Genomic DNA, 26827 nt, shown 5'->3' with positions numbered 1-26827 from the left:
GTAAAATAGAAAATCTTAACTAAAAGCATTGGAATAGTATTGACCCTCAGAATAATGATACCCTGTCAGTATCTGCACTACGTAAAAACAAACCCCCACCCCACACACATTTGGCGGTGCAAAAAATAACACTTATGTCTTAAAAAGGAGAGGAGGGAAAAAAACATGAAAATTGTTGGTCCTTAAAAGGGTACTCTGTCCCTAGACATCTTATACCCTATCCAAAGGATAGGGGGATTAAATGTCTGCTCATGGGGGTCCTGCTGCTGGGGACCCCCGCGATCTGCCTGCGGCACCCAGCGTTCGTTTAGAGCATCGGGTGCAGCTCCGGAGGCTCGTGACGTCATGGCCGCACCCCACTCGACGTCACGGCCACGCCCCTCAATGAAAGTCTATGGGAAGGGGTGTGACAGCTGGCGTGACCTCTCCCATAGACTTTCATTGAGGGGGCATGGGCATGATGTCACGAGCGGGGCGTGAACGTGACACAACGAGCCTCCGCCCCGCATCGCCAGTCATCCGCCATGGAGGGAAGTTCGCTCAGTGCACCAGATGTCCGGGGAGCCACAGCAGAGATCACGGGGGTCCCCAGTGGTGAGACCCCTGCAATCAGACATCTTATCCCCTATCCTTATGGATAGGCGATAACATGTCTAAGGGTGGAGTACAATGTGTAGCTTTTTTTATTCTTTTATACTCACTTTATTACATACTCCTTAGCTATTCCTTTGCGGAGACGCTTTTGGAATATCCCAAGTTGGCTCAGGTAGATCCCTGCCGCACTATACGTCTCCTTGTCTCTGAAGACGAGTGATGTGGCATTAATAAGATATGACAAAGCGCTTCACGTTCTTGAGATAATTGAAGACTGTCTGATGAGTGTTTCCCATTTCCAGCAACTTGTCAAAGTAATCACATGACTTCTCAATGTTATAAATGAAATCTAGTGCTGGCTTTTCACTGTTGGTGAATAATAAGAATCGTGCTACATTCTCAACCTAAGATAATATGGGAAAAAAAAAAAAAAAAAGATATTACGAAAAGGAAGAGACTGACCTTGTTATTTTCATGAAAATTTGGTTCTTACCTCTTGTTTATAACGCACTATTCTTAACGTATTTGAAAGGAATTTTTGGAAGCCAGCAAGGGGTTCTAATTCTACAGACTGCCTCTTATACATTCCTGCATCCGCCATCTTTTTCTTAACGGGTGGTTCCATTTATAATTGGGCTCAATTATCACAGTTTTGGTGTCCGTTACTTTGTGTTCTTTTTCTTTTGTCTCTGAACAACAAATCATGACGGCTTCTTGTTTTTTCTTTACAGCCTTATTTTGGAGTCGAGAGCTGTAAAAGAATTAGATTTATTATTACCCGTTTAGGAATATTTCAAATATACCGTGGAGTCATGGGTTCTGACTGGGTCAGAATGAAGCAGAGAGACACGAGTCTCCATTGTGACCCTGGCAGCCATGTTTAAGCAGATGCATGCAAAGATAAACTTTAAATACTAACTGATAAATACTATTTAACCCCTTAAGGACATGCACCGTAAGTGTACGGCACTGCATAGTGTCACTTAGCGCACAGCACGGCTGTGACACGAGCGCAGGAGATGCGCTCGCTTTATTCCCGGTGGCTGTCAGCAGCCCCGGATCTGCCGGTAATGGCGGACATCAGTGATCGCGCTGATGTCTCCCATTAACCCCTCAGATGCCATGATCAATACAGATCTCAGCATCTGCAGCAATTGGCTTATCTGATCACCCGCGGTACTGCCTATCTATCAGCAGGCACCCGCGTGCAAACACCATGTTGCCGATCACCGCAAATCAACAACCAATTCAGACCGCTTCCGGGTCAATTGGGTCTCTGGTGACCCGGAAAAAGGATGATTGGGGCTGTCCAAGACAGCCCCATTCACCCTTACCCAGCAGGAGTGAGGTGGCACGGGTGCCACCTCACGATCACGTGATTGATCCTTTGGAACAACCGACCATTCACTGTTGGGTGGTGATCGGGGCGGAAATCGGGGCTGGCGGGGTCCCTTACCTTTCCCTGTCTGTATTTGGGTTCTTCTCTGGGGTTCTTGGTTTAGAATCCTTTATTTTCATCCGACGTTTCTTTTAGTGTCTTTTACTGTTGCTTGGAATAAAAAGAATTTAAAAATCTCATTAAAATAATACAATTGCTAAATTGGATTAAAGACCATACAAACCAAGTGACAAGAGGACAGTTGTAGATCATAAATCCACGGACACTAAGGAACATTACATTTTCCTGGCACCCAATATCGCACACCAGTTCGGCAACCTGATTGAATTCAATGGCGAGGCCCTTGGCCACAACTTTAACCAGGTTGTTTTTGGCTTCAGCAAATGTTGCCTTGATTTCCTCATCACTCCGGTCCTTCATGCATATTTTTCATAGATTCTTTTCTAGGGGCTTTTCTGTCTTATTACAAATGGGGCAGGTCAACGGGGTCCGGGGCCTTTGTATGAAACATTTAGAGGTGTTATTCAGCTATTAAAAAAGTGTCCCCTATTCACAGGATGGGGCCTGACTCTCCCTGCATAACACCCTGTCCCCCACCTTCTGAGATGTCGGCCCACTCAGACAATCACCAACAGAGGCGGGCTACCGCTGCAACTGGTGATTGGCTGAGCGGGCCACCTCAAAAAGGTGGACTCCAGAGAGTTTCACAGGGAGAGTCGGGCCAAGTTCTAGAGATAGGGGACACAATTTAAATAGCTGAATAACCCCTTAATCACTGAAGATAATTTTAAAATCCTGGAGAGGAGTCTCCTGCTCACTGAGCAAGTACTCTCTGGGGTAGAGGTGGGGGAGGATAGTGGGACGGAGGTGCAGGACAATCAGGCAGTTAGCTGGGTTACAGAAAACGAGGTAGAGGGAAAAGGGTCAGGGAGGCTAGTCCTGAACTGGCACACACCAACAAGTTTGCTCAGTTGGCAGATGCCCTTTCAGAGCTAGGAGAACTCTGCCTCTGACCGCCGGGGGGAGGGGGGGTCTGCTCCAGGAAGGAGGGAGGGAGGAGTGCAGGGCAGGCCAGTCAGGTACTTGTAGTGGGGGACTCAATTATTAGGAGGACAGACTGGGCAATCTGTCACAAAGACCGGGATCGCCGAACAGTGTGTAGTCTTCCTGGTGCTCGAGTTCGGCACATCGTGGATCGGGTTGACAGGTTGCTGGGTGGGGCTGGAGAGGACCCAGCAGTCATGGTACATATTGGCACCAATCACAAAGTAAGAGGTAGGTTGAGTGTCCTTAAAAAGGATTTCAGGGACTTAGGCTGCAAGCTTAAGGCAAGGACCTCCAAGGTAATTTCTGAAATATTACCTGTACCACGAGCCACACCAGAGAGGCAGTAGGATATTAGGGAGGTGAATAAGTGGCTCAGAAGCTGTGTAGGAAGGAGGGGTTTGGGTTCATGGAGAACTGGGCTGACTTCGCTGTAGGATACCGGCTCTACCGTAGGGACGGGCTGCACCTCAATGGGGAGGGTGCAGCTGTGCTTGGGGAGAAGATGGATAGAAGGGTGGAGGAGTGTTTAAACTAGGGACTGGGGGTGGGGGGGGAGGGAACCTACAACACAGAGGGGGAAATTCATGTACCTGGGGGTGGAGCGGAGGGAGGGGGTTAGAATAGTTAATAGGGATAGGAGTCATATGGGAAAAAAAAACAAAAAAACGACAAAACATTGAATTGCCTGTTGACTAATGCCAGAAGTCTGACCAATAAAACTGACGAACTGGAGTTGAACATTTCTGAGGAGGATTATGATATAGCGGGTATAACAGAGACTTTGTTGGATGATAGCTGTGACTGGGCGGTCAACATACAGGGATATAGTCTATTGAGGAAGGATCGGACAAAACGGAAAGGGGGAGGAGTTAGTCTTTATGTAAAGTCCAGTCTGAAGGCCGCACTGCGGGAGGATACATGGTAGGGATATGATAATGTGGATTAATTATGGGTAGAAATATATTGAGATAAGAATCAAAAAAATTCTAATAGGGGTTTGCTATAAGCCATCAAACATTATGAAAGAGGCAAAAGATCAATTCAGGGATGTGGAAATCCTATCGCCCGACACCATGGACATGTAGTTCCGGGCAGGTGAATTTTTCATAGATTTAGCCCTGTATTGGGCAAGCAGGGTCGGACCGACTTGCCCCCTTTTTTTTATTTTTTATTATAAATAATGCCGGTGTGAGGTGCAGGAGCAGATGCAGACTTGCATGGGATGCAAGTCTGCACCTCACACTGGCACTCCGGGTGTATTGAGTGGGCTCCTGACTCATGCCCGCTCCATCCTCTGTGGCCCCTGGACGATTTCAGTAGCTGGGGGCTGCCACTAATAGCTCAGCATGCTGCATGATCTGAAGGTTGTCTAAAGGGATCTTTTAACAATCCCTGGTGGTCTAGTGGGGTGGATCGCCCCCCCCCCCCCCTGCAGCGTGATCGCAGAGGGCGGGGGGGGGGGGGGGGGCTTACCTCTGCATTCATGGCTGCCCCCGTGGATCTGCATTCAACAAAATGAGCACAGATCAATGGAGTCCAATAGAAATGCATTGATCTGTATGAGGAATCTAAAATGATTCCTCCTAAAGAAGTGTATTTAAAAAAAAAAGTTTAATAAAAGGTTTAAAAACATGAACCCCTTCCAAGTTCTTAGTACCCCCCTTTCCCATATAAAAATGTGTAAACCTAAAAATAAACATCTGGTATTGGTGCTTGCATAATTGTCCGAACTATTAAAAAAAATAACATTTTATATCCCGTACAGTAAATAGCATCAACGTAAAAAAAAATGTTATAACATCAAAGCCCAGAAAAAAATGAAGTAATAAAAGTGTTCAAAAAGTCTGTATCGGTACCAATTTGGTATTGGTCAAACAGTATATTATGGCCCAAAAAAATAGCCCTCATACAGCCCAGTACATGGACAAAAATTTCTCTAGGGATCAGGAATAAAAAAAAAAAAAAAAATCATTAAAACATGAACGAAACAAATTTGATATTTGTGTAATCAGGCGGACCTAAAGTATCCAAACATGTAAGTTTGACCACAAGGTGAATGGCAAAAAAAAGAAAACCCCCATTTTTTGTCAATTTCACCTCACAAATAAATATTTGTTTCAGAGCATAAGCTATGGAAAAATGAAAGGTGTCATTACAAATAGAAATGAGCGAACTTACAGTAAATTTGAGTCTTCACGAACTTCTCGGCTCGGCATTTGATGACTTATCCTGCATAAATTAGTTCAACTTTCAGGTACTCCCGTGGGCTGGAAAAGGTGGATACAGTCCTTGGATACTCTTTCCTAGGACTGTATCCACCTTTTTCAGCCCACCGGAGCACCTGAAAGCTGAACTAATTTATGCAGGATAAGTTATCAACTGCCGAGCCGAGAAGTTCGTGACGAATCGAATTTACTGTAAGTTCGCTCATCTCTAATTACTAAGTATACTTAGCCCCACAAAAAAACAAGCCTCATATGGGTCTGTAGATGGAAAAATAAGAGTTATGGCTGTTATAGGGTGAGAAGGAAAAACGTAAGTGCAGAAACTAATAAAGACCTTATTTACAGACTATTTTGGTTGAAATTATTTGATCTACCAGGACAAATGTATTTTCTTGAGGGACAAGTAGATTGTGCTCCGCTTTAGTCCCTTGGACAATTTTATTTATTTATTTATTTTTTTTTTTTTCCCCCCACACCCCTGCAATTACTGAGGCAAATAAACAAGGCAGCAAATAATGATGTGAATAATGGGGGTCTTTAGTTATCCTGATATAAACTGGGAGACTGAGACCTGTGAACCACAAAGGAAACAGGTTTCTGACTATAGCTAAAGACAATTATCTGTCCCAAATGGTTCAGGGCCCGACCAGAGGGGGCGCCCTACTAGACTTAATGTTAACCCAAAGACCTGACAGTAACTAATGTACAAGTAGAAGGACACCTAGGAAATAGTGATCATAATAAAATACATTATAACTTGTTCTTCAATAAGGGAATCTCTTGAGGGGCCACAAAAACAATGAACTTTAGGAAGGCAAAGTTTGATCTACTCAGAGAAGCCCTTAATATAAAATGGGATAATGTCCTCAAAAACATGAATGCTGACACTAAATGGGAGTCTTAAAAATATCGTAAAATTCTCACTGAAAGATGTATACACCTTATGGGAATAAAAGGGTCAGAAATAAAAGAAAACCAATATGGATGAATAAGAACGTTAAAGGGGTTCTCCGCCATAAGGTGATTTTAGTATGTACCTGGCTGGCACTAATGGACATGTTTAGGAAGGATCTGTGCTTGTCTTGGGGATAAATGGCTATGTTCTGAGATTACCATAACACTGTGGCTAGCTTTTTGTGAATTGGCAGTTCCCGTTTGGCTTTTTTATTTTTCTTACTACAAATCCCACAATTCCATTTTCCTCCCTCCCACACCCATTGAAACATGAATGAACTGCAGACCTGTGGTTTTCAATCAGGGTGCCTACAGCTGTTGCATTAGTTGCAGATTGATCCCTCCATCCATCAGATGACTAGTTCACTAAAGTGCAGTTTTTTCCCTCAAATTTACCATTTTTACAAATGGTAATGGGATAAAATTCCCCAAAAATTTGTAACCTCATCTCTTCTGAGTATGGAAATACCCCATGTTAGGACATTAAATGCTCTGCGGGCGAACTATAATGGCAAGCAAATTTTGCCAAAAATGTTTTTGGGGGGCATGTCACATTTAGGAAGCCCCTATGGTGCCAGGACAGCAAAAAAACAACCCACATAACATACCATTTTGGAAACTACACCCCTCAAGGAACATAACAAGGGGTACAGTGAGCCTTAACACCTCACAGGTGTTTTACAACTGTGTTAAAGTTTGATGTGTAAATGAAAAAAAAAAAACATTTTTTTCACAAAAATTTTACATTTTTACAAGGGGTAATAGGAGAAAATGACCCCCCAAATTTGGAAAAAATAATGAGTATGGAAATACCCCATGTGTGGACGTCAAGTGCTCTGCTGGCAAACTACAATGCTCAGATGAGAAGGAGCGCCATTGAGCTTTTGGAAAGAGAATTTGTTTGGAATGGAAGTCAGGGACCATGTGCATTTACAAAGCCCCCCGTGATGCCAGAACACTGGACCACTGGATCAGACACCTGTGGGGCATAAATGCTCACTGTACACATTACGTGAGGGGTGTAGTTTCCAAAATGGGGTCACATGTGGGGGGGGGGTCCATTGTCCTAACACTATGGGGGCTTTGTAAACGCACATGGCCTTCAATTCCGGACAGATTTTCTCTTCAAAAGCCCAATGGCGCTCCTTTTCTGAGCATTGTAGTTCGCCCGCAGAGCACTTTAGATCCACATATGGGATATGTTCTTACTCAGAAGAAATGGGGTTACAAATTTTGAGGGGCTTTATTTTCCTAAAAATAACACCTAAAAATTTTAGAGTAACACCAGCATTTTCGTAAAAAATAAAAAAATCTAATTTTCCCATCCAACTTTAATGAAAATTCGTCAAACACCTGTGGGGTGTTAAGGCTCACTATAACCCTTGTTACATTCCGTGAGGGGTGTAGTTTCCAAAATGGGGTCACATGTTAGATTAATTTTTTTGCGTTTATGTCAGAACCGCTGTAAAATCAGCCACCCCTGTGCCTCAAATGTACATAGTGTGCTCACACTCCTGAGCCTTGTTGTGCGCCCGCAGAGCATTTTACGCCCACATATGCGGGCATTTCTTTACTCAGGAGAAATTGCGTTACAAATTTTGTGGGTCTTTTTCCCCCTTTTACTGCTTGTGAAAATAAAACGTATGGGGTAACACCAGCCTGTTAAAATAAAAAAAATTCGCACCAACAGGCTGGTGTTGCCCCATACTTTTCCTTTTCATAAATGGGTAAAAGGAGAAAGCCCCCCCCAAAATTTGTAGTGCAATTTCTCCCTAGTACGGAAATACCCCATATGTGGCCCTGAACAGTTTCCTTGAAATACGACAGTGCTCCGGAGTGAGAGCCCCATGAGCATTTGAGAACTAAATCAGGGAGTGAATTGGGGTGGACATAGGGGTATTCTACTCCAGTGATTTCCAAACAGGGTGCCTCCAGCTGTTGCTAAACAATGCCTTGACATTCAGTGGCTGTCCGGAAATGCCGGGAGTTGTTTTGCAACAGCTGGAGGCTCCATTTTGGAAACACTGCCGTAAAATACATTTTTTATTGGGGGGGGGGGGGGGGGCAGTATAAGTGGGTGCATATGTAGTGTTTTACCCTTTATTATGTGTTCGTGTAGTGCTTTTAGGGTACACTCGCACTGGCAGAGATTTACAGTGAGTTTCCCGCTAGGAGTTTGCACTGCGGGCAAAAATTTGCCACAGCACAAACTTCAAGCAGGAAACTTACTGTAAACTCACCTGTGTGAATGTAACCTCCAGCTGTTGCAAAACTACAACTCCCAGCATGTACTGACAGACAGTGCATGCTGGGAGTTGTACTTTTGCAACAGCTGGAGGCACACTGGTTGGAAAACCTTCAGTTAGGTTCTGTTACCTAACTAAGAATTTTCCAACCAGTGTGTCTCCAGCGGTTCCAAAACTACAACTCCCAGCATGTACTGATCGCCGAAGGGCATTGTCAGGCCCATGGCCTGATTATTAAACTCCTATATGTGTATTATAATTATAACCGTGTGATGTATTATCCAAGCCATGAGCGAGAGGTCATTCAGACTGTGGGTTTGTGTATTGCATTTTATTGGGGGTCTGGCTGTTTGTTTACATCTCCTTTGAAGTCAAAGGCTTTTTTGGAGCAGCAGGATGTAAGGTGCACTCCCATCATATAATCTCACTGATAAGGGGGCCAGGAAGAGAGAAGTGGGATCAGAGGGGAGGGGGGAATGGAGTCTCCCTCCCAAGAAAGCAGATATGATATTTAAACAATGCTAGACTAAAAGTTGGTTGTTAAAGGCTGTGCAACAAGCCGACAAGACCCTCCTAAGAACAGCTGGAACTCACTCTCATGGACTGCTATATCCTCATGCTGTAAGAAAGTCATCTTTTGTTTTCTGAACTTGCCTTGCTAAACTTTCATATTTTTGTAACTATGTCATTTGTTTATTTTTATGCATAGCACTGATACCTTTTATCAGATTAAATGTTTAATCGGCTCTGGTCTTTGATCTCTAAATATATGAGCTCACCTTTCTGAAGGCAGCTCTGGTGGAAACACGTTTATCTAAGGGTTAATTTGGGCACTTGCTGGGACTAGTAGTGGATACCCAGAGGTCTGGCGGCTTTAACCCTTGCACCATCACACACACTAATGTCTTGGCTGGACCGATAGGGTGTGTTCGTGACAGACATGATGAGAGATGTAGTTATGCAACAGCTGGAGGTACGAAACTACAATTCCCAGCATGCCGAGACAGCTGTTTGCTGTTTAGGCATGCTGGGATTTGCAGTTTTGCAACATCTGAAGAGCTACAGTTTAGAGACCACTGCACTGTAATCTCCAAACTGTGGCCCTCCAGATGTGGCAAAACTACAAATCCCAGCATGCCCAGACAGCAAACAGCTGTGTTGGCATGCTGGGAGTCATAATTTTGCAACATCTGGAGGGCTACAGTTTAGAGACCACTGTGGTCTCAAACTGTAGCCCTCCAGATGTTGCTAGGCAACTCACCGGCTTCTGTAGGATCCAAAGAGCCAGCCACACGTCATCGCCGCCCGCCGATCATTGCAGCCGATAATCTCCTCCGCTGCCACCAGATGGGTAAGTGGACTTCGGCGCCGGTCCTCCTTGGTTTCCCCATTCTTTCCCGCCTATTGTTGGTGGGCAGAACGGGGAAACCGAATGTTAACCCCCGCCCCCGATCTGCTATTGGCCGTCTCGTTTATATGACCAATAGCAGGGATAGGAGGGGTGGCACCCCTGCCACCTCACTCCTATCCCTTCGGGGGGGGGGGGGGGGGTGGAGAATCATGGGTGTCTTGGACAACCCCAATCCCCTTACTTTCCAGGTCACCATAGACCCATATGACCCAGAATTGCGCAAATTGCCTGTGTGAACTCACCGATTTGCGGCGATCGCCGACATGGCGGGTCTGATGACAACCCCCCCCCCCCTGGGCATTTGCGCAGGGTGCCTGCTGATCAATATCAGCAGTCACCCCGATCCGAAATTCGCACGGACGTACATGTACGTCATGGGTCCTTAACTACCAGGGTCCCATAACATACCGGTATGACATGGGTCCTGAACAGGTTAAGGGGGCAATAAAAGACAAAAATAAATTTAAACTACTAAAACAGGTCGACAGCGAAGCATTAAAAAGCTAGAGAGAAAAAAAAAAATGATGAAAGCTGCAAAAATAGACAGAATGACTCATTGCCAAAGAGTAAAACTAACCCCAAAATGTTCTTTAACTATATAAATAGCAAAAAAAAAGTTAACATAAAAAAAAAAAAAGTGTAGGCCCTTTAAAAAATGATGAGGAAGAAATTATAGACCGAGATCAGGAAAAAGCTAATATATTTAACAAATTCTTCTCCACTGTATTCACAGAGGAAAATTAAATGCTAAGTGAAATACAGCGAGATGAGGTAAACTCCCCAGTACAGGTCACCTGTCTAACCCAGGAAGAAGTACAGTGCCACCTACAAAAAAAAAAATAATAATCAAAATAGACAAATTGCCAGGTCCAGATGGCATTCACCCCCGTGTTCTAATGGAATGAAAAATAGGGGTCTGCCTATTACATTACTAATATTCAGGGACTCTACAGTGACCGGGAAGGTTCCCCCAAGACTGGCGCATGGCAAATGTGGTGCCAATATTTAAAAAAGGGGCCAAAAGGTGACCCAGGGAATTATAGACCTGTTAGTTTAACCTCCGTTGTATGTAAATTGTTTGAGGGTTTTCTAAGAGATTCTATTTGGGAGTATCTTGATAAAAATAAATGTATGACCCCATATCAGCATGGCTTTATGAGGGATCGGTCCTGTCAAACTAACCTGATCAGCTTTTATGAGGAGGTGAGCTCCAGACTGGACCAGGGGCAATGGTTGCATGTTGTATATCTGGATTTTTCCAAAACATTTGATACGGTGCCACATAAAAGGCTGGTGCATAAAATAAGAAGAATGGGGCTGGGGGAGAATGTGTGTAAGTGGGTAAGTAACTGGCTCAGTGATAGCAAACAGAGGGTGGTTATTAATGGTACTTATTCTGATTGGGGGACTTACTAGTAGGGACCACAGGGGTCAGTCTTGTGTCCTGTCCTATTTAATATATTCATTAAGGACCTTGTAGAGGGGTGTGAATAGTAGAGTAGCAATCTTTGCAGATGATACTAAGCTCTGTAAAGCGGTAAACACAAAAGAGGACAGTGCACTGTTACAAATGGAACTGGATAGGTTGTAGGTTTGGGCTAGAAAGTGGCAGATGAGGTTCAACACTGATAAATGTAAGGTAATTCACATGGGGAAGAAAAATCTGGGCTGGGATTATGTGTTAAATGGGAGAACACTTGGGACGACTGACATGGAAAAGGACTTGGGCGTTTTAGTTAACAGTAAATTTAGCTGTAGTGACCAGTGTCGGGCAGCTGCTGGCAAGGCAAATAAAATCATGGGGTGCATCAATAGGGGCATAGATGCCCACGACAAGGAAATAATTCTACCGCTGTACAAATCACTAGTCAGACCACACATAGAATACTGTGTACAGTACTGGGCACCAGTGTACAAGAAAGATATAGTGGAGCTGGAGAGGGTTCAAAGACGAGCAATCAGAGTAATATGGGGAATGGGAGGACTACAGTACCCAGAAAGATTATCAGAATTAGGGTTATTTAGTTTAGAAAAAAGCAGCCTTAGGGGCGATCTAATACCTCCGTATTAATATATCAGGGGGCCGTACAGACATCTCTCACATGACCTATTTATACCCAGGACTATATCTATAACAAGGGGGCATCCTCTACGTCTAGAGGAAAGCAGGTTTATACACCAGCACAGATGGGGGTTCTTTACTGTAAGAGCAGTGAGACTGGAATTCTCTGCCTGAGGAGGTGGCCATGGTGAACTCTGTAAAAAAAAAAAAAGAGTTCAAAAAGGGTCTGGATGCATTTTTGGAGAACAACATTATTGCTGGTTATGTATAATAGATTTATAGGGACAGAAGGTTGATCCAGGGATTTATTCTGATGCCATATTTTGAGTCTGGAATTTTTACCTCTAGTATGAGGGTTTTTGCCTTCCTGTGGATCGGATCAACTCAGTATGGACTCAGAGTTATAGGTTGAACTTAATGGACTCTGGTCTTTTTTTCAACCGTATGAACTATGTTACTATGTTACTATGACTGTTAGTAACAATATAAAATATAATGTGAAATAATGAGAAAACCAAAAATACTTACATTTTGAATTTTAGTTTCACGATAAGTTGCTTACACCTGTAATATACAAAATCAAAAGTTAAATCTTTCAAATAAGTCTGGTTACATATCAAGTAAAACTTCAAGTAAATACCCCTTTAAGTAAAAACCTTAAAGGGGTACTCCGCCACTAGACCTCTTATTACCTACCCAAAGGAAAGGGGATAAGATGTCTGATCGCGGGGGTCCCGCCATTGGGCACCCGGCGTTCATTTAGAGCATTGTGTGCAACGCCGGAGGATCGTGACCTCACGTTCGCGCCCCGTTCATGATGTCACGGCCACACCTCCTCAATGCAAGTCTATGGGAGGGGGCGTGATGACCATCATGCCCACTTCCATAGACTTGCATTGAGGGGGCATGGCCATGACATCGACAGTCATCCGGCAAGGAGTGAAGTTCACTTTGTGCACCGGATGTCTGGGGTGCCGCAGCAGGACCCTACGATCAGACATCTTATCCCCTGTTCTTTGAATAGGGTATAAGATGTCTAGGGGCGGAGAACCCCTTTAAGCATACTTGTCAAATGACACACAAAAAAAATGCTTCTATATGTTACTCACTAGGTCATGCAGATATTTTACAAGTTTTTTCTTCTACATCTATAGCGTTTGTATTTGCCTCACAAACCCTCTGTTCTGCTGCTCACTCATACCGACATCCACTGCTCAGGAAGGGATGTGTCCGAGGCAAGAATTGAGCCCACCCTCACTCATGCCTTTGCTTACTCCCTCCATTCCCAATCGGGGTTCCGTTGAAAACTGCCGGGGGTTACGCTGGCTCCAACAGGTGCAGGGAAGGGAACACAGCGCCGGGAGGGATTGAATGCAATGGGGATAGTGCACCGGATTGTTCCCAGCCTCCCAGATTGTTCACGGCCTGCCTGATTTTACCTGGCCCCCCCACAGAAGGACGGCTCAGCTCAGTATAATAAAGGTAGTGCTCCCTCTCCCCTCTGTCGCTCCTCTGTTACCCTTGTCCACTTTCCTGTCATCCATGTTCACCACCCCCACAATGTCCAACTCCCACAATTCACCCCTCTGTCCCTTTGTCACCCCTGTCCACACCTCTAACCCCTACACCCCCCCCCCCCGGTCACCCATGTACACCCCTCTGTAACCACTTTACACCCCTGTATTCTTCCTAAAAGGGGAATCTGGAGGCTGATGCTGGTAAAGTGTGGAGCCTAATAGGTTTGTTTTGCAGGTTTAAAGGGGGTATTCCTGGCAAAGACCTTTTTTTATATATCAACTGGCTCTGGAAAGTTAAAACAGATTTGTAAATTACTTCTATAAAAAAAATCTTAATCCTTGCAATAGTTATTAGCTTCTGAAGTTTTCTGTAACTGCTCAATGATGATATCACGTCACGGGAGCTGTGCATGATGGGAGAATATCCCTTGCATGATGGGAGAATATCCCCATAGGAGCTGGACAGCTCCTGGGACATGAGTCATTAGAAAGCAGTTAGACAGAAAACAGCAACTCAACTTCAAAAGCTAATAACTATTGGAAGGATTGCGTTTTTTTAATAGAAGTAATTTACAAATCTGTTTAACTTTCTGGAGCCAGTTGATATATGAAAAAAAATGTTTTGCCTGGAATACCCCTTTAACTGTGAAGTATTGTGGCTGGAAGAAATTGACGGCGCAGACCAGATGGAAGAGAAGGAAACGACGCGCGAAGATGTGACGTGCGAGTTGCTGTATAAAGCAGCACTGTAATCTACATACCCACTGAAATTGATGTTGTACTTTGCATTGGCTTTTTTGCTAATCAACTTTGACACCGCGCAAAAGAACATTTTTTGCAAGGGTTCCCCCAAGCCGAAAAAGGTTGAAAAAAAAGTTAGCTGAGTTTTTTTTCTTTTTTTTTTGGGGGGGTTACACTACAGTAAAACTGACTTTTCTGTGGGTAAGTCAATGCAATTAAATTGATACCCTTGGTTATATAGTTCTTCTGTAGTCAGCTTTTTTTTTTAACAATGAAAGCTCTTCTGACCCTATAACCTCTTTTTTTTATATAACAGTACTATTTTTATTTCGACCTTCAAATATATACATACACACAGGGTGGGCCATTTACATGGATACACCTTAATAAAATGGGAATGGTTGGTGATATTAATTTCCCGTTTGTGGCACATTAGTATATGTGACTTCAAAATGGCCGCCATAGTCATGGTCAAAATGGCCACCATGGTCATGGTCACCACCCATCTTGAAAAGTTCCCCCCTCACATATACTAATGTGCCACAAACAGGAAGTTAATATCACCAACCATTCCCATTTTATTAAGGTGTATCCATATAAATGCCCCACCGTGAGATTAGAGATTAGAATATTTATTTGGTATGGCCGCAAACAATTAGAATTTAAAATGTATTATTGTGAACGGTGTAAATAAAAAAAATAAATAAGAAAGCCAGAATTGCTGATTTTTGGTCACACTAAAAATTATACACACATTTTTTAAAATAAAATTAATAGTATTTTTACACACTTTAAGTCCCCATAAATTGCATTTAGTGTAGAATAGTACGTACAATGATATCGGTGCTCTGTTACTACAGTCTGTCATAGGCAGACTATATGAGAGGAATGATGATGCTGTGGCATGGAGGTAAGAAGCAAAGCTCTTGCTGCCATATAGCTCATCAGACCCCTGGGATAGCACTGCAGGGGGTCCAATGAGCACCTTCACTGCACAGATACCTTCATTTTCCTCCTTTAGATGCAGTGATCACCGATGTCAGCCATTGACTGATGTCAGCTGCTGATAACAGGGAGGGGTGTTGGTGGGGGAGTGACAGAGTGAAGCTCCACATTAGCATATACAGAGGAATGGGGATTACCAAAGAATGGAGGCACAGAGCAAAGAAAGGTAAGTATCAGTGTCACCCCAACTACAGACTTGTACCAACTGGTTAGTGTGGGAAGTGACTGGAGAATAAGACAACGTAACAGTAGAATAGTCACTACAGCCCAGAAGGTGACTGGGGTATAAGCTTTAATATAACAGAATAGTGAGTGCAGCTCTGGAGGTTTCAGAGGTAGAAGCTATAATATACCTGCAGAATAGGGAGTGTACTTTTGAGGGATAAGACATGATGTAACCCTAGTATAGTGACTACAGCTCTGGAGGTGACTGGGGCATAAGCTATAATATAAAAGCAAAATAGTGACTGCAGCTCTGGAGGTGACTGGAGAATAAGAGATGATGTAACAGCAAAATAGTGATTGCAGCCTTGAAGGTGGCTGGGATATAAGACATAATATAGCAGTCACATTTTAACTGCAGCTCTGAAGGTTGCTGGATGATATGACATGATGTTACAGTAGAATATTGACTTCAGCTCTGGAGGTGACTGGAGTATAAGATAATATAACAGCAGAATAGCAGATCTGGAGCAGACTGGGATGTAAGATATATGACAACAGAACAGTGAGTGCAGCAATGGAGGTGACTGGGGGATATGACATGATGTTACAGCAGAATAGTGACTGCAGCTCTGGAGGTTGTTGGGGTAGGAGATAAGCCACACAAATAAACAGCCACACAGCCACCATTTGTATTTTGATCTACTTGCTTCTCAACATAATTTTAAAAAATGAACAGGTTTAGTATACATTTTGATCAAAAGGTACAAGCCCACTCACCACGTCAAAGCCACCTAATCAGAGTAGGTCCCTAACCTTACACTGGCGTAGCACCAGGCAGCAGCCTCCAAGGCACCATGCCCACAAATGGAACCACCCAGTGGCCAGGCAGCCCCACTACTGCCCAACCAAGCCCCTGGCTTTGGGCAGCATCACAAGAATGGCTGCCACAGAGATCCAAACCAGAACACTTACCATGTGCTCCCTGCCAGAGAGCTGGGAGAATGTAAGGAGGAAACCATATGCAGTCTCCTGCTAATTAAACCCGCCTGGGCCGAATAGGTGGAGTGGAGTGCTGGCCATGGAAGAAGGGAGAGACTATAAATGTGCAGCACAAAGAGAAACACAGCCGCACATCCTCTGTTTGTAATTTGATCTAATTGCTTCTCAGCATACTTTTAAAAAACTAGCAGGTTGTTAGTATATATTTTGTTCAAAAAGTAAGATAATAATTTAAGATATAACAGCAGAATAATGACTGCAGCTCTGGAGGTGACTAGGGAATAAGATAATAGCGGAATAGTGACTACAGTTGTGGAAGAGACTGAAGGATAAGACATTATATAACAGCAGAATTGTGACTGCAGCTCTGGAGACTACTGGGGTACAAGATATAATATAACAGCAGAATAGTGACTACAGCTCTAGAGGTGACTAAGGGATAAGACATGATATTGCAGCAGAATACTGACTGCAGCTCTTGAGTAGTGATGAGCGGCAGAGGCCATATTCGAATTCGCAATTTTTTGCAAATATTTGGACGAATGTTCGTCATATATTCGCAAAATTTGCATATTCGTTATATTTGTTATTTTGCGCATATGTGCAAATATGCACATATTCGCGAATATTGCGCCCTCACTTCTTTAATGGTATAGGGCACTATGCCTAGTGCATTAACTCTGTTTTTTTGCCTATTGAAATCAATAGGCCCATTGTGGTCTATGGGGATCTCATGGCATGTAAAACAGTAAGATAAGCAGGACTGTTGTGGCAGCACAGTGGATGGGAGACCACCATGTGTTTGAGTCCTGGGGTGGGACAGAGTGTTATAGTGTTGTTGTTTAACTTTACTTTCCTGGAAAAGCTGCTGAGTTGCCCAGAGCAACCAATTAGATTGCTTCTTTCAGTTTTCACAGGGCCTCTGCAAAATGAAGGAAGCGATCTGATTGGTTGCTATGGGCAACTCAGAAACTTTTCCTCTGGACATGTTTTGATAAATCCCCCTCTATGGGGAAGATCAAAACCAGTGTAGGGGAAGAGTTGTGCAGTTGCCCATAGCAACCAATCAGATCGCTTCTTTCATTTCACAGAGGCCTTGTGAAACTCAGCAGCTTTTCCAGGAAAGTGAAGTTAAACCACAACACTAACACTCTGTCCCACCCCAGGACTCAAACACATGGTGGTCTCCCATCCACTGTGCTGCCACGACGGTCCTGCTCATCTTACTGTTTTACATGCCATGAGATCCCCATAGACCACAATGGGCCTATTGGTTTCAATGGGCAAAAAAAAATCACAGAGTTAACGCACTAGGCATAGTTCTCTATAGGTAAATGAAGAAAGGTAGTCCAGCAGTCCCTTAAAACGTAGATCACACACCATCCACCTTCATCTGGTCAGCAAACAACTCCTATGGACGCGTTTCAAACGCATGCGCGTTCTTGGTCACCACACCACCTGTGTGTTCCTCACCTCTTAAATACAAAGTTCAAGAGGGAGGAGCACTTGCTTCAAGAAGACTTATATAAAACACCCTTCGTGTACCTTAAAACTTCTTACAAAAACAGGTAACTTTTAAAACTTACTATTGAATGAAAAAAAGAAAATGGAAGAAAATCTTTGTTGTCTGTTTCTGCATCAAACTATAGGGTTATACATGTTCTACACCGACAGCAGAATCAGCAACAATCGCATTGTGTGTACTGGTTCTGAGAAATCAATGTGATTACATTCTTAAAAATTTCACAGAATAAAATGTTAATAAAAATAAAACATCTAAACGACAACCAGTTCAATTTAAGGTTCACACAGCATGTTGATTTAGTTAGTCAATTTTTTGGGATTTACAGCTTACAGGCATACCAGGACAGACAATACAAAGTTCCACATATCGCAAACCCACATCAGGAAACAGTATTTTACGGGCCAATAGAAACCATCCCATACAAACCATAAGAGCCATTCCAATTGGAGAACTTACCAGGTTAAAACGTAAATTGCACCTCACATTCTACATTCCAGGAAGAGGCAAAACAATTAAAGGACAGGCTCACAAAAAGGGGCTATAGCCATAAACAATTTAATAGAGCCATGAAAATTGTCCAAAGTAAAAGTCAAGAAAATCTTGTGACAAATAAAAAGAAAACAATGTGCAATTCAAATCATAACATAACCCAAAAAACAGTACTTGCAATCACATACAATCCACATTTCAAAAACATTCGTGGTTTAATTTATAAAAATCTGCACCTCCTAAAGGAAGACGAGATCTCGGCAGGTCTTTTGGCACAAGGAGTGGCTGTGGTGCCAAAAAAAGCTTGCACTCTAAAAGATAGACTATCCCCAGCCTAGTTATTTCAGAAACTCAATGTGTGAACACGTGGTTAAGTAACAAAGGTTTCTTTAAGTGTGGAGCAAATCGGTGCAAACTATGTGATGTTGCCAAGGTGTGCAAAGATTTTGCTGATCGTACAGAAAACCACAGATATGACATCAAACAGTACATCAATTGCAATGCGACAAATGTCGTATATGCAATTGATTGCACTGCCTGTAATTTAAAATATGTGGGATGCACTTCACGTCCATTAAAGATCAGGATCCGCGAGCACTTATATGACGCTGTCAAAGTAGAAAGCAATAGAAATAAATCGGGTGCATCCACACATTTTGCACAGGCACATAATGGAAACACATTTTTTTATAGCATATTGCATTGAGAAAGTGAAGAAACCCATAAGAGGTGGTGACAAAGAAAATTGTTCAACCTTGAAGCCTTCTGGCAGTACTCTCTGCGCACCAGAATACCGCACGGTTTGAACATACGGAAGGAATTAATGTTACACTATTGAAAACATTTTATTCTGTGGATTTTTTAAGAATGTAATCACATTGATTTCTCAGAACCAGTACACACAATGCGATTGTTGCTGATTCTGCTGTCGGTGTAGAACATGTATAACCCTATAGTTTGATTCACAAACACACCGAGCAGAAACAGACAACAAAGATTTTCTTCCATTTTCTTCTTTTTTCATGCAATAGTAAGTTTTAAAAGTTACCTGTTTTTGTAAGAAGTTTTAAGGTACATGAAGGGTGTTTTATATAAAAGTCTTCTTTAAGCAAGTGCTCCTCCCTCTTGAACTTGGTATTTAAGAGGCGAGGAACACAGATGGTGTGGTGATCAAGAACGCGCATGCGTTCGAAACACGTCCATAGGAGTTGTTTGCTGACCAGGTGAAGGTGGATGGTGTGTGCTCTGTATTTTTAAAGAAAAGTGAAATAAAGGATCTACGTTTTAAGGGACTGCTGGACTACCTTTCTTCATTTACCTATAAGTTCCAAGCCTGGCCGGGCTTAAGTCCTTGCAGACCGTGGAGGAGGTGAACTGAGAGAACTTTATTTCTTATTCATAGTGCCCTATACCATTAAATAGGGGAGGACTCCATATTCGCGCATATGCGCATACATTTTCGCATATGCAGAAAAAACAAATATTCGTAATTATGAATTATATTATATTCACGAATATGCGATATTTGCGATTAAAATTTGAATTGCGAATATTTGTGAGCAACACTACTCTTGAGGTGACTGGGGTATAAAACATGATGTGACAGCAGAATAGCAGGTGCAGATCTGGGGGTGACTGGAGGATAGGTTCACTGGGTGTGTCAGTGTTTGTTCTCCAGACTTCCAGGAGGGGAGAGGCTGATTTATTCACCTGTGTCTCCAGGAAGATATAGCAGCTTCCTGGGAGAGGCCTCAGCATGGACTCCCTGACCTCCACCTCCTGGTAAAGGCTGCCGGGGGTGTAGAGGGAAAGTTACCGACCAGAGCTACAACAGAAGATTTAGTCGGGTCAACAGCACGGGAAGCTGCAAAACTCCTAATGTGGATTATAAGTCTGCAAGGAAGGTGAGCACAAAAAGAGGTGCAGGATGTGGAACAATGGGGGCTCATGGGGCCTAGAGAGTCCACGGTAACCAATGGGTCCTTCAAATCTGCCAGGTGGGTGACCTATAACCAGATTGTAAAAAAAAAAAAAAAAAAAAAAAACTGTTAGGGTTAAAGGGGTACTCCGGTGCTTAGACATCTTATCCCCTTCCAAAGGATAGGGGATAAGATGCCTGATCGCGGGAGTCCTGCTGCTGGGGCCCCCCAAGATCTTGCACATGGCACCCCATTTGTAATCAGTCCCCGGAGCGTGTTCGCTCTGGGTCTGATTACCGGCGACCACAGGGCCGACGGCATGTGACGTCACGCCTCCGCCCCCGTGTGATGTCATGCTCCGCCACTCAATGCAAGCCTACGGGAGGGGGCGTGATAGCTGTCATGCCCCCTCCCATTGACTTGCATTGAGGGGCGGAGTGTGAGGTCACACGGGGGTGGAGGTGTGACGTCACACGCCGCCGGCCCTGTGATCAACAGTAATCAGACTGATTACAAACAGGGATAAGATGTCTAAGCACTGGAGAACCCCTTTTAAGGCCTTTTTCGCATCACCATTCGCTTATGACCCGTTAAGGGTCCGATCATGTTTTTTTTTTCTCCTCTTTTTTCTTCTTCTTTGAGTCAACCCTAAAACAGGTTGGATGCAAACTGCTACTATCAGGTCCCAGTGGCCACCATTCACTTGCATGGGATCTGTCGGTGATCCGGTAATTTTACAGGAATTTTTTCTCCGCTAAACTTCTGGTTGTTGCCGATGGAACTTTGAAAAGCGGATTCTGACAGCAATGTGAACGGGGCCTTAGAGAGAGCCTAAATGTTACTAGACACTGAGCAAAGTCAGTGTCCAGGAACAAGAGGCCGGAGAGCCCCCTAAGGTGAAGTCTCTGCAGCACAAGATCCTGGAGGGAAGCCATGGGTTTAGGGAAAAGCTTCTCAATGAATAGATTTCTGCCAGGATGAAATGCCCAAGGAAAGAGGAGGATAGTGGTTGCTGTGCAGACAGTGAGTAGTAGAGGGAAGCAGTGGAGGTTGGGGTCCCTGTGGTATGAGGGGAGAAGCTGTGCAGAGCGGACAGAGTGCCACCTGGTCCACAAGTATTCTTGCAGCTCAGGTGGCATCAGAACACAGATGGGTAAACCAAAGAATGACATTTTCGACAGACACCTCAAAAGTTTTGATACCACATGAAAATTGGGTGTGCTGCGCAAAGTTGTGTGGGCAGTGTGTTTATTTTGCGCATTGACTTCTGCCAAAATTATCTAATATTGCGCCATTTTTATATTGTCGGTGCAGACTTAATTTTTCTTGTGTGTGCGCAACATAATGACTTTTTGTGCGGTAACAGAAGACCACACACTTGTGCTGCAGGATTTCCATTCAATCTAATGATGATAATGTTCAGACCCCCTAGCTGATCTCTAGATATTGCCATGAGAAGTGCGCGGTTCACTCCCAGACTGGCCACAATCTCCGTCGGGCTGCACTACATGGGCTCCATTATAAGGAATACAATTGTTGTATGCCGGCAATCTAAGAAGGTAAAAAAAATAAAAATAAATGAAATGCCTCCCAGAGTACTAATTTAACCACTTAAGGACCAATGATGTCCTGGGACGTCATGGCACCCTGGGCAGAGATCGGAAGCGGATGCCTGCTGAAATGCTTCAGCAGGCATCCAGGGCGATCGCCGCAAATCGCAAGGGAAATCGCCCTTTCGATCTGCTGCGATACCGGGCTGATTGGGTCTCTGGGACCCGACCGCCCGGTAATTTTGCATGATCCCGGTTGTCACAGACAGCCAGGACCATGCTGGAGGCTAGGAGCAAGGTGGCAAGCCTGCCACCACCTCCTATGCCCTGCGATCCGTCGGTTGGCTAACCGACCAATCGCAGGGGGGGGAGGGGGCGGTTACTTCCTCCCGCCCTGCCCGGCCCCTGGAAGTCCAGAGAGGATGGGAGGAAGACCGGAAGACGCAGCGGGGGACGGGGGAGTGCTGGGGCCCGGCCCCGATACTTACCTCATCCCTGAAGACTCAGATCCCGGCGATGAAGACGGCGGCGGCGGCGACAGGCGAGTTCCTCTTCAGCCGCGGTCGGGCCCTTTACAGCAATGCGACATGCATTGCTGTATTGGGACCCTGTATACTACAACTCCCAGCATGCCCAGACAGCCCTTGGAGTCTGGGCATGCTGGGAGTTGCAGTTTTGCAACATCTGGAGGTCCACAGTTTTGGGACCACTGTGCCCTTCCAGATGTTGCAAAACTACACATCCTCAGCATGCCCTTACTGTCCAGGCATGCTGGGAGTTGTAGTTCTGCAACATCTGAAGGGCACAGATTGGGAACAACTGTATTAGTGGTCTGCAAACTATAGTCCTCCAGATGTTGCAAAACTACAACTCCAAGCATGCTGGGAGTTGTAGTTCCACAACATCTGGCTCTAAAGATGTTGCCGAACTACTACTTCCAGCATGCCTGAGAATGTTTGGGAGTTGTGGTTTTGCAACAACTGGAGGCACACTGGTTGGGAAACATTGTCTGTTTCCTAACTTAGTGTTTCCCAACCTGTTTCCCATACCCTTATGCAAATCCCTAATTCAGGCCTCAAATGCACATGGCGCTCTCACTTCGGAGCCCTGTCGTATTTCAAGGCAACAGTTTAGGGTCACATATGGGGTATTGCCGTACTCGGGAGAAATTGCCTAACAAATTTTGGGGGGCTTTTTCTCCTTTCACCCCTTATGAAAAGGTGAAGTTGATCTACACCAGCATGTTAGTGTAAAAAAAAAAAAATAAATAAATAAACATTTTTTTTTACACTAACATGCTGGTGTTGCCCTATACTTAGACAAGAGGTAAAGGGGGGAAAAAGCCCCCCAAAATTTGTAATGCAATTTCTCCCGACTACAGAGATACCCCCATATGTGGGCGCAAAGTGCTCTGGGGGCGCAAAACAAGGCCCAGAAGGGAGAGTGCACCATGTACATTTGAGGTGATTTGCACAGGGGTGGCTGATTGTTACAGCGGTTTTGACAAACGCAAAAAAAAAAAAAAACACATGTGGCCCCATTTCGGAAATTACACCCCTCACATAATGTAATGAGGGGTGCAGTGAGAATTTACACCCCACTGGTGTCTGACAGATCTTTGGAACAGTGGGCTGTGCAAATAAAAATTTTTGTACAGCCCACTGTTCCAAAGATCTGACAGACATCAGTGGGGGGGGGGTAAAAGCTCACTGTACCCCTTTTTTACATTCCTCAAGGGGTCTAGTTTCCAAAATGGTATGCCATGTGGGGGTTATTTTGCTGTCCTGGCACCATAGGGGCTTCCTAAATGCGACATGCCTCCTGAGCAAAATTTCCTCTCAAATTGCCAAATATGACTCCTCTTCTGAGCATTGTAGTTCGCCCGTACTGCGCTTCAAGTCAACTTATGGGGTACCTCCATACTCAGAAGAGATTGGGTTACAAATTTTGGCGGGTATTTTCTGCTATTAACCCTTGCAAAAATGTGAAATTTGGGGGGGAAACACATTTTAGTGAAATGCAAAAGTCGTGAAACTCCTGTGAGGTATTAAGGCTCACTTTATTCCTTGTTACGTTCCTCAAGTGGTCTAGTTTCCAAAATGGTATGCCATGTGTTTTTTTTTTTTTTTCCTGTTCTGGCACCATAGGGGCTTCCTAAATGCAACATGCCCCCCAAAAACCATTTCAGAAAAATGTACTCTCCAAAATCCCCTTGTCGCTCCTTCGCTTCTGAGCCTTCTACTGCGCCCGCCGAACAATTTACATAGACATATGAGAGAAACTGGGCTACAAATATAAGTATACATTTTCTCCTTTTACCCCTTGTAAAAATTTAAAAATTGGGTCTACAAGAACATGCAAGTGTAAAAAAAAATGAAGATTGTGAATTTTCTCCTTCACTTTGTTGCTATTCCTGTGAAACACCTAAAGGGTTAAAATGCTGACTGAATGTTATTTTGAATACTTTTGGGGGGGGGGGGTGCAGTTTTTATAATGGGGTCATTTGTGGGTTATTTCTAAGATGAAGACCCTTCAAATGCACTTCAAACCTGAACTGGTCCCGGAAAAATTGTGATTTTGGAAATTTTGTGAAAAATTGGAAAATTACTGCTGAACTTTGAAGCCCTCTGGTGTCTTCCAAAAGTAAAAACATGTCAATTTTATGATGCAAACATAAAGTGGACATTTTGTATATGTGAATAAAAAAAAAAAATTGGAATATCCATTTTCCTTACAAGCAGAGAGCTTCAAAGTTACAAAAATGCAAAATTTTCAATTTTTTTAACCAAATTTTGGAATTTTTCACTAAAAAATAATTCAAGTATCGACAAAATTTTACCAATAACAAAGTAGAATATGTCACGAAAAAACACTCGGAATCAGAATGATAGGTAAAAGCATCCCAGAGTTATTAATGTTTAAAGTGACAGTGGTCAGATGTTCAAAAAACGCTCTGGTCCTAAGATGTAAAATGGCCTGGTCCTTAAGGGGTTAAAGGGAAACATTTTTCAAATCAACTGGTGCCATAAAGTTAAATAGATTTCTAAATTACTCCTATTAAAAAATCTTAATCCTTCCAGTACTTATCAACTGCTGTATACTCCAGAAGAAGTTCTTTTTAGTCTGACCACAGTGCTCTCTGCTGACACTCTTATTATTATAAAAATACAAAACTTATCCAATACAGAAAAAAGGAAAAGAAAACAAGCTTAACCAGCTATAACATAAATTAAAGACAAAACCCTGTCTAACCGGCCAGCCCAGCTTAACAGAAAAATTGATAGTTTGGTTAGGTAAGTGGGTTTATTTATTTATCTAAACAGCACACTGACACACACATACCGAAAATGAACATAAAAATAGCACAACGTGGCTTAAAAAAAAAATAAAAATAAGCACATTGCGGCTGTAACTCAAAAACATCCATACTCTGGAAACACACAAGGAGAAAATAAAACAAAACAGAAACATAGCAAGTACACCACTGCAAAATAATAAATAAATTTAAGCTGGAATAAACCTAATAAACCAAATAAACTACATATCAACATAACTGGTCCGACTGCCAAAACAATATAGAATATAAATAAACAATTATATAAACATATGCACTACAGAAAACCTTTTTACAAAATCAACAAAAAACCTTAGGAGAAGGGGGGGGGGGGGGGAAATATATATATACCCAACACTAAAACTGTGCCCTCACCCACACCACCCCTCCTGCACATGGGTCAGAGTCCATACCATTCATACAGTTCACAAAGTCCTGTCCTTAACTGACCCATGTCAGGTCCCCCCAAAGCAAACCAATAAACAAAAACCCCACCACCCACAAATACACCCTCCCCACCTAGCACTCCTCCCAACCAACTTATGCACACTAAACCACAACCCACTTTAGGCCCAAGTTTGGTCGCCTGTAAGCCCTTCATAACGTATCAGGTAAAACAAAACGCTAGCGTGCACATGCATTAGCCCACCACTGGGAAGAAGGATGGCAGACTTGATACATCAAAATAATTTTAAACTCTTTCCCTAACTCCCCCTACAATTCTCCCTAATTCTATCCCTCCATTAAAACTGACCCTACTCTCATCTCTCTCTCTATCCCTATAACACTTCCCCCTAACCAAAATAAAAGGTACTCTACCCAAAAGGTCTAGTACCTAGAGCACATCAGAAGAAAACCCTCTCCACAGGAGAGAAGCCCTACTGGTACCAAGACTGCCATACTCCAAAGACCTGATCTTCCCGAGGTCACCGGTGATGTTCCTACAGCCCTCCACCTCGGAGAGGATTTTTTGTTGGGTTGACACTAAACACTGTGCGTTGCACATGTAGTACCTTACCACTAAACTAACTAAGAATAAAGTGCCCCGGTCTCGGCCACCCAAGTTCCTAAATGCCCCATAAGCCCACTCTGGATAGGTAAGGCCGGCAAGTTGACTCCAGCCGATGGAAGCACCCACCCTGTTGTAAACCCCTATATTAAAAGGGACAATGAAGCAGGAAGTGGTCCATGCTTTCCAGCGTGTCCCCGCACTTCAGGTTGTCCCTTACAAATAGCTTCCCCTGAAAGCAGAGCAGAAGATAAGAAGCAAGGACGCACGCGTTGGTAGTAGGTAAGTGTTTGCCAGCGGCGCATCCCTTCGGTGTTCTGACCACCGATCCTCGGGTCCCGCTATGGCCGGAGCGGTGGTCGGAACACTGAAATGGGGGCAGTACACAGGCATACAGCCTCCAGCCACACTTTATGGCTGGAGGCTGTATGCCTGTGGGGGAACATACTGCCAACGTAATTTGGGGGACTGTATTGCACCTAATGTGGGAGAACTATACTGCACCTAATGTGGGGGAACTACAACCTAATGTGGGGGAACTATACTGCACCTAATGTGGGGTGGGGGGGGAAATACAACCTAATGTGGGTGAACTATACTGCACCTAATGTGGGGGGGGGGCTGCAAACTAATGTA

At 43.8% G+C, this 26827-nt stretch overlaps 1 protein-coding gene and 1 long non-coding RNA gene across 4 annotated transcripts in view; both read right to left on the bottom strand.

Moving 5' to 3' along the window:
• LOC130296867 (pregnancy zone protein-like) overlaps window positions 1–26827 on the bottom strand; it is a 595153-nt gene that overhangs the window by 562958 nt on the left and 5368 nt on the right. The window lies entirely within an intron of this gene.
• On the bottom strand, window positions 1234–12486 carry LOC130296874 (uncharacterized). Its single transcript, XR_008849324.1, has 3 exons — window positions 12467–12486; window positions 2051–2143; window positions 1234–1345 (listed from the first exon to the last, which is right to left on the bottom strand). It is a non-coding gene; the product is annotated as an uncharacterized LOC130296874 (long non-coding RNA).

Source organism: Hyla sarda, chromosome 12 (genome assembly GCF_029499605.1).
Source record: "Hyla sarda isolate aHylSar1 chromosome 12, aHylSar1.hap1, whole genome shotgun sequence".
In the NCBI taxonomy this organism is placed as follows: Eukaryota; Metazoa; Chordata; class Amphibia; order Anura; family Hylidae; genus Hyla; species Hyla sarda.
This window is presented reverse-complemented; position numbering and strand designations above follow the sequence as displayed.